The sequence below is a fragment of the Sorex araneus genome, chromosome 2 (genome assembly GCF_027595985.1).
Source record: "Sorex araneus isolate mSorAra2 chromosome 2, mSorAra2.pri, whole genome shotgun sequence".
In the NCBI taxonomy this organism is placed as follows: domain Eukaryota; kingdom Metazoa; phylum Chordata; class Mammalia; order Eulipotyphla; family Soricidae; genus Sorex; species Sorex araneus.
Genome location: NC_073303.1, coordinates 60,119,053 through 60,129,854, shown reverse-complemented (window position 1 = coordinate 60,129,854; position 10,802 = coordinate 60,119,053). Strand labels below are relative to the sequence as shown.

Genomic DNA, 10,802 nt, shown 5'->3' with positions numbered 1-10,802 from the left:
TGACAATGTCCATGTCACTTGTGAAGTTACTGAAAATTCAGAGAGGCTGGTCCTTCGCCGAGCTGCTGACTAGGAACCGGAGAGGCCAAGCTCCCGGTCTCTCCTCTCACACTGCTGCAGGTGGCTTCAGTGCCGGGCGAAGCCAACAATTTTGCTAAACCCCACTAGTAATATATTTCATTTACTTTTAATTTAACTGTTTTATTTTTCCTAAGAAATATGTTACTTCATGTAACTGTGATGGTTCTTTTGGTGAGCAGATTATCATCTTCCATTTATTTTGTGTTCTGGCCACCCGGCTGCCTTCCTAACGAGGCCTTTGATTAGTTCACCTTAGGACGCACTCCTTGTTGCTTTGAGACTCCTCAGGCATACCTGAGGAAATCAGTCAAGCACAGCTGAGAGGCTCTCGGTTCCTCAGACTCCAAAGAGGGAGACTCCATGGAGCAGAAATGAGACCTCAAGGTAACTTTCTGAAGGCTCCATTAACCAAGAATGCATTTCAAATCAAAACAAAAATCCAAGTACAAAAAGTCAAGGCTCTTTAAAAAGCAGTGCTCAAAGAGCTCACCTAGATATATCGAGGACAAACCATTCAGCAAATTATTTTTAATTAAGGAAATATTTTTATATAGCCTTTTTTTTTTCTTTTTCCGTCACACCCAGAAATGCATAGGGGTTACTTCTGGTTCTGCACTCAGAAATTGCTCCTGGCAGTGCTCAGGGGACCATATGGGATGCTGGGAATCGAACCTGGGTTGGCCACATGCAAGGCAAATGCCCTACCTGCTGTGCTATCGCTCCAACCTGATAACCTATTCTTTTTAAAAGAGGTTTTTTCATGTTTATTTTTACTACTCCAATTCTATGAACTCAGTCACAATTTATGAAATGTTTGATTCTGGGGAAAAATTATATTCATTCACCCATATATACTCGTTTATTTAAGAAATAGTTAATTTTTAAAATATTTTTTGAAAACCAAAAGACACAAAAAGAGAGTCTTTTTTTTTTCTCTTTTGGGGCATGTAGCAATCAATCAAACTGACAGGGAGATGCCATGTTCTTAGAATTCTTACTTTAGAAAGTGATGGGAGAGATCAACTATTAATAGACAAATAATATGGTTTTTAATTTGAAGAGAAGTAAAATAGAATTCAGAAGACAAAAATGGAATACATATATGTATCATATATATAAAAATAAAATAGAATTTAGAAGAGAGAATGAGAGAAATATAATAAAAATATATATGATGTTTTGTTTTGAATAAGTTAATATTAAATAAGGCATCTGAAGCAGGTGGAGGAATGTACTCTATGATGCAGTGAGAAGGAGCCAATTGAGTGTTTTCAAAATACAAAAGTTTAGGCTGATGCCAGAAAATCACAAATAAAACAGAACATATGCACTTTTGACGTCAGAAAAATCTAGTATAATTGTGTTCAGTTTCACCTTGGGAGCTAGAGTGAAGAAGTGCCTCCCTTTTCCTCTGGGACCACATTATATTCTAGAACTCTCATAATTAAGCAGAAAGCTATTTTATCTTACTCCACTTATGCACATGTTTGTTAAGGCTTGTGACCACTTTGTAATCTATTGGAAACATCATTGTGGTAATTTGAAACATTAAATTTTCTTTTTAAATTTTTCTTTACCATTACAATTATTTATTCAGGTAAAGTTGAAGCACCGGAGCACTTACTTCCTGTGATTGACCTAGTTTGATTTTTTGCTCATTTTTAAATCTCTTCTGCAGGTGTTTTCTGCAATCATTGTTCTTCAGCCACATCAACCTTGGAAGGTAATAGAAAAACAACAAAAGAAAAGCTGAATATCTTTCATTGTTAGCTATAAGATCTTAGCATCTGTGCTGTTGGAAAGAAATATCAAAAATAATATGCTATTTTGGGCTGGAGTGATAGCACAACGGGTAGGGCGTTTGCCTTGCACGCGGCCGACCCGGGTTCTAATCCCAGAATCCCATATGGTCCCCTGAGCACCGCCAGGGGTGATTCCTGAGTGAAGGGCCAGGAGTAACCCCCTGTGCATCGCTGGGTGTGACCCAAAAACCAAAAAAAAAAAAATAATAATATGCTATTTTATGATTATTATAGAACTCCATTTGTCCTACTAACTAATTTATTCTCTGACCTTAATTTTATTACTGAACGGATTATTAGTTGAATCCAGTGGTAAAGAGTCAATAGATTTAGAGGCCGGAGAGATAGTGTAGAGATTAACGTGCTTGACTTGCTGGCAACTGACCCCAGCTGGGTGGCGGGCATAACCTGGTCCTGGGAGTCCCTCAGGAGTGATGGATGAGCACAGAGCCAGGAGTAAGCCCTGAGAGCCACCAAATGTGATCCAAAAAAGAAAGAAACAGCAGGAAAAACAATAGATTTAGCTAACCTTTTGACATATATTTTTTTCTAAAAGCCACAAATCATTACGAACCCAAGGGGTTTACTTCATATTTAAGGAACACTTTTCTCTTTATTTTTTAATTTTTAATTTTATTTATTTATCTATTTATTTGTTTATTTATTTTTGCTTTTAGGGTCACACCCGGCAATGCACAGGGGTTACTCCTGGCTCTGCACTCAGGAATTCCCCCTAGCGGTGCTCAGGGGACCATATGGATGCTGAGAATCGAACCCAGGTCAGCTGCGTGCAAGGCAAACTCGCTACCCGCTGCACTATCACTGTGATACAGCCCCACTTTTCTCTCTTTAATATTAAATTAACATATTACTTTTTATTGTATAGAAGGGCTGGAGGGATAGTACAGCAGGTAGGGCATTCACCTTACACACAGCTGACGTGGGTTCAAGTTTTCCGCTCCTCTCAGAGAGCCCAGCAAGCTACTGAGAGTATCTCGCCTGCACGGCAGAGCCTCGCAAGCTACCCGTGGCGTATTCGATATGCCAAAAACAGTAACAAGAAGTCTCACGATGGAGATGTTACTGGTGCCCCCTGGAGCAAATCCATGAACAACGGGATGACAGTGATACAGTGATGCAGTGATTGTATTGAAGTAACGTGGTCGCAATAGCATTGCTACTTCTGCTTCTCACGTCCCTGTACTTTTTGGTCATCTCCCCTTCCTTAAATACTGTTTTCTTTACACTAATTTTATCATTGAGTGCTTTTTATGAAGGTAAATTCAATCTGTTCCCCCCAATAAGGCTTCTGAAACTACCAAAATAAAACTTGGAACCCCCATTAGCATTTCTTAGTGAACTATCTCTTTGCATGTTCCTTGCTGTCCAGGTTATTTTCTGGACTGCAGCTGTGAGACAAAGCTGAAAGTCACCGCACTTGGTAAATAACCGGCTTGCTTTCTGGCACAAAGAAAATTCCTGAGCAGCTTAATCTGCAAAACACTGCCGGAACTTTCTGCTGGCCACAGTGCTCTAGATCCTCTGAGGGCACTTTTATCTGCCGTTCAGAAGGGACCTTGAGATTCCCAGGCCCAGGTCCATGAGGGTGACTTGGAAGTACCTCAATTCTGCTACAGTCAGGGGCCTGCAGAGCCAGAGATACCAGACAAGCAAGTGCAGAAACTCCAGTCAGTGGCGGGTAAGTGAGCTGCAAAGCTTGGTGATGTAGGGGTGTCTAAAAGACGCGGGACGGGAAAGCAAAGGTCTATAACCTTTCCTGGTCAGGCTATGCAGGAGCAACAGAGCGATCTGAATCATTCAAGGCCATGTGTTTGGGTCTCTACAGGAGAGGGGGCTATCAGCTTCCCAGCGGACTTGACATAGGGAGATGGTCAGTATTAGACTTGCGCGCCACTACTTGAGCGGTTTCCCCTCCTGCCATTCTTATTTTTTCATACATTTTCAAGTTGCTCTCGTGTCTACTATTTCAGCAAGAATATTGCTAACTCTGATTTCATACTTGTTTCAGAGGTAAGACTTACCTGTACATGTTTATATGCACAAATTAACATGACCAGAATATGCATTCACAAATTCTAGTTAAGGTATAGAGTATGAGTACCATATCAGAAAATTCATGTCTATTCTGTATGGGATTGTCTGATTTTACAAATTAAAATGAAGGGGTCCAAGTTAAATTTGAATTTTGTAGCACTGTCGCACTATAGCACTGTCATCCTGTTGTTGGTGTGATCCCAAAGCAAAACAAGCAAGCAAATGAAAAAATAATAAACTGTTTGGGCATTCGTATTAAAGTTAGTGCTAAAGAGTGAAATAGGAATTCAAAATGAGAGAAAAATTTATTGAAAACTAAGCTTGATTTTTGATATGGTAAAATAAAGACACCCACTGAACATTGGTGAAAATGTATAGTAGGCTATAGGTAGGCAGAGAAAATAAAATCAGAGACTTGGGATTCCTCTTTTTTTCTTCCTTAAAAGACACAGATTCTTATCAGGTTGAATTCTATCTCTGTAGCATCTGTTGATCATGTATGTTTTCAAGGAAATACAAAGATGACATTTTAAACTGTCTGAAAATCTAAGTCCTATTTTAGACAAGCTTTCTTTGGATTCCAGTAAGCGATGTTTTGAATACATTGCAATCTTGGATAACAAAGATACAGAGATGTGTGAGAAGGACATGATAGTGAAGGAGGGCCCCAGACACAGAAGGATTTATGTTTCAAAGACAGAAGCGCTGTTCAGATGAGAAAGGGAAGTAATGGAAGAACACAGAGGTCAAGGGCCTCGGTGTACTAGTGATATGGGAGAGTGACTCAGCTATATAACCAAAGGACAGACTCAACAGCCCTGAAAACACGAGATTTAAACCACAATCACCGAACTTGGAAATGCGCCTGTCACAGGAGGCAGGCAGGGATTGGAGCGGGAGGTGGGGGGGGGTGATCGGTGGGGGAGTAAGGGAGAGGGGGTGGGGGAGAGAGGAGCATAGAAACCCTGTCCAGGGAAGTTGACATGGGTGGTGGGATTGGTGTTGAAATATTGTATGTCTGAGACTCATCTATCAAGAACTTTGTAAATCGATAACTCAAAAACTTTGTAAATAAAAGCAAATGATTAAAACTGGTTTTAATAAGGTCTGATTGTAATGAAATGCCTTTCTTTTATTTTCCTTTCTTTTGTTTACTTTTCTGAAGGATTAAGTCTCTGGCACTTTGAATTACTGTGTTCCAATTTGCAGCTTAGGATAGATTATTTTAAATCTTAAAACTGAAAAGTAGGAGCCAGTATGTAACTCCTAGGTTCCTGGTTTCAACCAAGAGGTATGTACTGTGTACTGCAAGAAAATTGTGTGTGTGTGTGTGTGTGTGTGTGTGTATTAACTTTCTATCTTTCTTGTGTCTTTCCCAGCACTAAGCACGAACAAGGGTCAGGAAAACATTTTGCTCTGTGGCCCTAGCCTTCCTCTGATCTAACAAAAACTTCCTTGTTAGAATACTGGGGATTTGCACCACTTTTCAGAAAAATAAGTGCTGTGTGATCTTTATAATGATGTATGATCTTGTTAGAGAGTATTGTAATAAAAGTCACCCAAGATTTCCAAGGGGAAAATATGTTTAGGGCAGAATTACCAGTTAAGAAGAAACTTGATTGAGGTTAGATTTTTTCTTCCAAACATGTTTTACAACTAATAGACAATACATATAGTCAGCTTTCTAATAAAATGCTCATGAAATTAAATTCTCTCAATTTATGTAATTTACCAGGTAATTTGCTCCTAACCAAATGAATCTATTCACATGTATTATATGGAATATATCATAAATCAGAATGCTAACACACTGCTTTAGGCAATATTAGGAGAAAATGAGGTTCTCTTTCATGTAATAGATACCAAGTAACTTACTGTGAGTTACAAACTTTGCTTTTTGTGAAAGACATTATTTGTTATTAAGAAGATATTTACCTGGGCTGGAGTGATAGCACAGCAGGTAGGGCATTTGCCTTACACATGGTCGACTTGGGTTCGATTCCCAGCATCCCATATGGTCCCCTGAGCACTGCCAGAGGTAATTCCTGAGTGCAGAGCCAGGAGTGACCCCTGTGCATCACCAGGTGTGACCCAAAAAGCAAAAAGCAAAAAAAGATATTTACCCAATACTGTGTTCCTTGTAGTGCTATGGGGATTCCCATTTGCCTGGTTCTGAGAGGCTTTTCAGGGTGCATTTCCCATAATCAGTTTTGTCTTGCCTAACTGATCTTGTTGAATTTCAGATGCATTAAAAGCAATTGCAGTAGCTTGGTGTAGGGAAATGTAAGTCCCTGAAAGCTAGAGTAAGTTAAAAGAAGGAGGAAATTGTGAAGATGTTGCCAGGGATGGAAATTGACCGATTTGGTGATGCTAGTGTCTGTTGACAGAATTGACAGAACATCGACCATACTCGAAATACTGTATGAAAGAATCAAAGTGAGGTGTTGATTACTGTAGGATAGAAACATTAGAATACAGATTGTGAAAAAGGTAATCCTTGGAGTATCCTTGGAATTTTATGATTCCAGGAAAGTCTGCACATTTCTAAAGCTGGTGATGACTGACAAATTACAGTTTGCCGATTTTAGCCAAGAATGCTGCTGAATGTTATTGGATACCTGGAGTGTGTTGGGAATATTTCCAAGTGAGTGAAGAAAGCCCAAAGTCTTCAAAACGCTTCTATGATCTTGCCTGATTGTATGTAAATTGGATATTCTTTTGAGATACTTTTGATGAATATAAACAACCCCCAAGGAGAGAATAGTTTTTTTCAGCCAAGTTAAGACACATCAGGTTAATTCTTGCAAGAAAGCAAAGCAAGGTAATCTCAGAGAGATAGAAGAAAAATCTGAGGAGCTAAAGGAAAGAAAAAATTGGTTACTGAAGGGACAGTGCAGAGAGAGAGTATACAGCTTTCTCAACAAATATACAAGAAAGGAATATTTAGCCCAATGCCTCATTTTTTGGACAGTATGTTCCTGAAACCCTGTTGAAAGTAACTTAATGAAAAGTAACTTGTTGAAAATTGCTTGGTATGTCAGTAGAAAAGCCAAAAGGTGTAACTTCTGCTTGGTTCAATATGTTTTATTTCAACTACCTTGATGGCTTGCCAACAGGGACTTCCAGAGAACCAAAATTCCTGTATCTGTTTTAACTTGCTATTTTCTATGCAAATGTTGTTCTTTGTTGCTTTTCATCCCTGCCACTCCCCACTCTGTCCTTTATCTTTTCTCTTTCCAATACCCTTAAGGATGGTATCCTACATTCAAGTTTTCAGAAACAGATGGAAGATGTAGAAGACTGGGACAATACAAAAAATTAATTTAATGCTTGTTTTCTGTAAATCTGGAGTTCATTTTCCTATTTAACTTAATTTAATTTCTTTGCAACTTGTATAATTCTCAGTTTTCTGAAAGTTTGGTCTCTGCTTTTTTCTTCCTTTTAAAGTGTGACCATCTCTGGAAACAAATGTTGGAATTATGAGATTATTAAGTCATTTGGGTTTAATAATCTCTGTCAATCCTATCGGTAACTTAAAAATAATTTTGTTCCATGTTCATAACTTTACAAAATTTAAATCTTTTTATTTTCAGAGTACATGGGAGAGCCTAGCAAGCTCCCTGTGGCGTATTCATATGCCAATTCCCCTGACCCTGAAAGAGCCTCCAGTGTGGCACCATTGGGAAGGACGAGTAAAGAGAGGCTTCTAACATCTCAGGGCTAGGATGAATGGAGACGTTACTGAGACCTCTCAAGAAATTCGATGATCAACGGGATGATGATGATGATGATGATGATTTTCAGAGTAGCCCCTCAAAATCCTCCTTAGATCCTTCATTTGTTAGGAAACACTTGGTTTCCTAAGAAGTTTTGGAAACTTGAGTTTCAATTACAAGACCATTTATGAAGTAGAATAGTTGCTTGTCATTGAGTGATTGGTAAAGAATATAATTTATATATACATATAGTCACATATATATGTATTTACTTTTATAGCATTGTTTTTGCAGGGAGTAGAATTTTATAGGACCTTTTAGGTTTTGTGTAAATGCTTCAGGAAGATGTGGCAGTGAAGGGAATGTATCCTTGCTTCCTTTTCACCTGTGTGACATACTTGTCCTGTTCTCAACCAACTGAGGAAACTAGAAACAAAACTTTTTAATGTTAGTGCTCTCAACTATGACAATCAAACCTGACTGAGAACCTTATATTTTTTGGAAACAATCTTTCCATTTACCAATAGATATGTTATGGCCCAAGAGTCATACTGCTACTTGATTACCTAAGGCATACCCATACACTTACTTCAAGAAAGCTCATATCACTCTTTTCCTCACTCTACCCAAGTTAATGAATCCAAGTGGACTGTGATCACTCTTGTTCCTTAAAAATTAGCTTTATTTCTGCTAGTCATCATCAGTTCCTGCATAAAGACATGACATGAATTAGTGAGCTGGTTTCTCTGGTATGTGGGAGTTGGTGGTCCTCCGAGTAGACACTGGTTCTGTCCTCATGCCCATGATTTCTGCAGGTGAGCACTGTAGCTAAGACATCCATCCCTGATCATTATTGAGTTCCTTCATCTTAAAAATTAACATCAAGAGGAGAAAGAACTAGACAACATATGGAAATAAATGTTACCTGAAATACATTTTCTTTTTTTTTTATTAATTTATTTATTTTTAATTCGTGAATCACCATGAGGGCACATTTACAGATTTATACACTTTTGTGCTTATGCTTCCCTCATACAAAGTTCGGGAACCCATCCCTTCACCAGTGCCCATTCTCCACCACCAGTAAACCCGGCATCCCTCCCACCCTCCCCGATCCCATCTCCCCCCACCCCGCCCTGCCACTGTGGCAGGGCATTCCCTTCTGTTCTCTCTCTCTAATTAGCTGTTGTGGTTTGCAATAAAGGTCTTGAGGGGCCACTGTGCTCAGTCTCTAGCCCTCATTCAGCCCGCAACTCCCTTCCCCCACATGGCCTTCGACTACATTATAGTTGGTGATCCCTTCTCTGAGTTGCCCTTTCCCCAGAATGTGAGGCCAGCCTCCAAGTCATGGAGTCAACCTCCTGGTACTTATTTCTACAATTCTTGGGTGTTAGTCTCCCACTCTGTTATTCTATATACCCTAGATGAGTGCAATCTTTCTATGTCTGTCTCTCTCCTTCTGACTCATTTCACTCAGCATGAAAATTTTCATGCCCATCCACTTAAATACAAAATTCATGACCTCCTTTTTACTGACAGCTGCATAGTATTCCATTGTATAGATGTACCATAGTTTCCTCAACCAGTCATCCGTTCTAGGGCATTCGGGTTTTTTCCAGATTCTGGCTATTGTAAATAGTGCTGCGATGAACATACATGTGCAGATGTTGTTTCGATTGTACTTTTTTGCCTCTCTGGGATATATTCCTAGCAGTGGTATTGCTGGGTCAAATGGGAGCTCAACCTCTAATTTTTTGAGAGTCGTCCATATTGTTTTCCAGAAGGGCTGAACCAGTCGGCATTCCCACCAGCAGTGTAGAAGGGTCCTTTTCTCCCCACATCCTCTCCAACAGCGGTTGCTTTTGTTCTTTTGGATGTGTGCTAGTCTCTGTGGTGTGAGGTGGTATCTCGTGGTTGTTTTGATCTGCATCTCTCTGATGATTAGTGATGTAGAGCACTTTTTCATGCTGAAATACATTTTCTTATGTTTAGGAATGTCTTTAAGGATGTTGGCATTCACTTTCTAATGGATTATCCATGATAATTCTCAGTGAAAGAAAAAAACAGAATTCCCAACATTCACAAGGCACTTGTGAAACAATGACAGTCATACAATGCTTTTGAAAGATTTTGGTGAGAGTGAGTGGGAAGAAAGAACTGTGAGATTTCTGGGAGTCAGAGAAATATTCTGATAATTGAGAATTGTCTGGAGGTTTGAAAAATAAATCTAAAAAGAAACTTCATTCTTAAGTTGAGCTGATTACTCACTGGCATTTGAAATGTATACATTCATCATAAACTCATGAATTATTTATAATAGTTATTGATTAATAACTTGAGTCATAGCTATGTTGATATAACTTTTAATGCCATGTTTATTTAATTTAGCCATCTGCTGATCACTTGGGCGTGTGATACGGTGTGTTATGTGTCTGTAACAGTCTGACTTAAGAAATAGATTTAAGACTAATGCCCAAAGACAGTAGAAACAAGGGCCAAGAGGACTGGCCCACAGCTGGAAGGACGGGGAGGGTAGTTAGGACAGAGAAGTCCACTATCACAAGTAATAACTGGAAATGGCCACTCCGGACAAGGGCTGAGTGCTGAAAGTAGGTAAAGGGATAAACCTTTCAGGCCTTTATTGAGAACCATAATGCCCAAGGCTGGGGTGGGGGGACAATGGGGGGAAAGAGAGAGACACACACAGAGAGACAGAGAGACAGAGAGGAGAGACAGAGAGACAGAGACAGACAGAAAGAAAGAGAGGTGAGACAGAGAGAGAGGAGAGAGAGACAGAGAGAGAGGAGAGATAGAGAGACCGAGAGAGACAGAAAGAGAGAGAGGTGAGAGAGAGAGGAGAGACAGAGACTAGAGAGAGAGACAGAAAGAGAGAGAGAGGTGAGAGAGAGGAGAGACAGAGACTAGAGAGAGAGACAGAAAGAGAGAGAGAGGTGAGAGAGAGGAGAGACAGAGACAGACAGAAAGAGAGGTGAGACAAAGAGAGAGGAGAGAGAGACAGAGAGAGAGAGCTGCCATAGAGCTGGGGCGGCAGGGGAGTGCTTGGCATGAGGGACACTGGGGACACTGGTGGTGACAAATGTACACTGGTGGAGGGACGGGTGTTGGAACAGTGTGTGACTGTAACCCA

General features: G+C 39.8%; 1 protein-coding gene across 1 annotated transcript in view; it reads left to right on the top strand.

Annotated features, from left to right (window-relative positions):
* The first annotated feature begins 3,468 nt into the window (after positions 1–3,468).
* Positions 3,469–10,802, top strand: part of SLC26A7 (solute carrier family 26 member 7) — a 148,499-nt gene continuing 141,165 nt past the window's right edge. Inside the window, exon 1 of the mRNA XM_004602350.2 lies at positions 3,469–3,582. The gene's annotated coding sequence lies outside the window, so the exon portion shown is untranslated. The remainder of the gene's footprint in view (positions 3,583–10,802) is intronic.